This window comes from Saccostrea cucullata, unplaced genomic scaffold (genome assembly GCF_032062105.1).
Source record: "Saccostrea cucullata isolate Sc308-1 unplaced genomic scaffold, CSIRO_AGI_Scuc_v1 ctg2745, whole genome shotgun sequence".
In the NCBI taxonomy this organism is placed as follows: Eukaryota; Metazoa; Mollusca; class Bivalvia; order Ostreida; family Ostreidae; genus Saccostrea; species Saccostrea cuccullata.
In genome coordinates, this window is record NW_026923164.1 from 118,566 (window position 1) to 120,995 (window position 2,430).

At 37.5% G+C, this 2,430-nt stretch overlaps 1 pseudogene; it reads left to right on the forward strand.

Annotated features, from left to right (window-relative positions):
* Positions 1–308: 308 nt before the first annotated feature.
* LOC134263342 (uncharacterized) lies at positions 309–1,322 on the forward strand (annotated as a pseudogene).
* Positions 1,323–2,430: the final 1,108 nt, after the last annotated feature.

Sequence of the window (2,430 nt, forward strand, 5' to 3'; positions counted from 1 at the left end):
AAGCCACCGATGGTCTTATTGAAACTGGGAGTATTGTGGGTCAAAAAGTCAACTGAATTTTGGTGGCGATGTGGTTGACGAATTCATGGGCAAGGTAAGAAACTAGGAATAAAATGAGAACGGTAATTTGTTAAAATATATCATTTTGAATTTTTTATTGGAAATATAAGGCCACTCAAAAATACCCCTTTTCACAGGTACTTGAATATACATATATTTTTTTTTTTACATATTCAAAAGTTATACAGGTATATATTTATGTATCAAGACTCAAGTATCTGTGATTTCCTGTCTAACTAGCATGAGAAATGGTGAACCACAATCTATTAATCTGTGAAGGTCAACAAGAAAATTACTATTTATTTTCATGTGTTGAAGGGGTTCTTGCTGATGGTTTAAAAGCCTGTCATTTATGTGGCAACCCTCTCCATCTGAAAGATTGTGTGGGTTTAAAGAAATTTGGTTCGGCTCACGTTTTGTTGGTGAGGTGTAGCTATATGGAATGTGGGCTGGTGAATGATGTTCCCACAGGAAGCAAGCATAAGACAAGCAACCGTGCAAGTGCATGGGATGTTAACACAAAATTAGTTGCAGGTAAAACTTCCTGAAATTATAACCAAAGTATTCTGAATCGTACTAAGTTTTTCTTAGAATTACTGAGCATAAAAGTTAATACCTCAAGTAATTTATTTTACAGGTATGGATTGTTATTTGCTTTAAACATTCCTGCAATAACACAGGCAAGCCTGAAGTCCAGAGAACGGGAAATTACACCTCATCTCAACAACATGGTAGAGGACAGTTGTAATAAACATCTCGAAGAAGAAATCAGCTTGTGCGTAATTAAAACCACCTATCACTTATAAGGAATAAAACATATGTATGGTACATATAACCCTGCACAATCTTTAGTTAAGAGAATATTTTACTAGTTATAGTTGCTTATTAGATTAATGAAATAACCAATTCCAGTGTAATTAGTTTGATTTTTATATGACTTTAATTTCAGGAGTGATAGCAATCTCACAGCTGGATATGACGGGGCCTGGCAAAAAAGGGGAACAGGTCGTGCAAACATGTCTTACAGATTATTTCACGGTTTTCATAAAACAGGTCTTTATACATATGCTGGAGGTGTTTTGAAATACAGTGAAAAAGCTATACAGTCAATATCAGCACCTGAAGGACTTCAAAATTTCCCCAAGTTCCTGCCACGGTTTTCTGATTCCATTTTGATAGGACATAATATCCAAAATTTTGATTTACCTGTTCTCCTACACCAGCTGACCAAATACAAAAAAATGTCAGCCAATACTCACTAGTAATACCCCCGCTCTGATGTGAATAAACACTATCATGTTAATATACACAAGTTCAATTAAGGGCAAATGCACAGAAAAATATGAAGTTGACATAATATTCAGATCAAAATGAATTCCACCAAATGGCATGCCTCAACAAAGAGTGTACTAAAATTTCAAACATCTGCTATGAGTAGTTGATGAGAAAACTGCGACAAGAATTTGTTATGAATGAAACGGACAGACATACCGACACATGCGCGGATCTAGAGTGGGGGGGGGGGGGGGTCAGGGTCCTGAATTTACAACGTTAAAAAAATGTATATACTAAAGCCAGAAAGAAGTTACTATGGACCCCCTTGGAAAACGCTGACCCCCTGGTAAACGCGAATAGGTGTGAAATTGGTATGAAAACGAAAGATTTCATGTAATAGAAGCCATAGACTACCAACCCCCCAAAACCCCCCTTACAAAATAGGTTTTGACCTTTGGGGGAGTTTAGATTTTTGTTTTTTAATTTTTTTTTTTTGCTTGTCAAGAAATTTCTGGGAATTGGATTTTCTTTTTGACTGGGATGGACCCTCTTGGAAAAAATTTCTGGATCCGCGCCTGCGACAAACAGGAAGTTGACATCAGATTTGAACAAAAATGTATCCCACGGTATGGCATGCCTCAGAGAAGATCGTGTTCAAATTTCAAGCATCTGTGTTTTGTATAAAACGGACAGACACACTGACAAACAGGAAGTTGACCTTGGATTTTGAACAAAAATGTATCCCACTGTATGGCATGCCTGAGAGAAGATTGTGTTAAAATTTCAAGCATCTGCGATGAGTAGTTGCTGAGAAAACTGCAACAAAAATTTGTTACCTACAGACACACGAATGGACGGACAGCTAGACAGACGGACAGACACACAAGGGTAAAAAGTATACCCCCTTCTCCTTCGGAACGGGGGTATAATAACCTTTTGCAAAGCTGATGTCGGAAACTATAGACATCAGACTCTCGTTCAGAAACTGTTGGGAGAAACCTCACTGTAGCAGACCACGTGATACGCGATTGATTAATTCCACGGAAAAATGGCGTATCGAAGTTCCACTTCGAGGAATATTTGAACAGTAAGTAA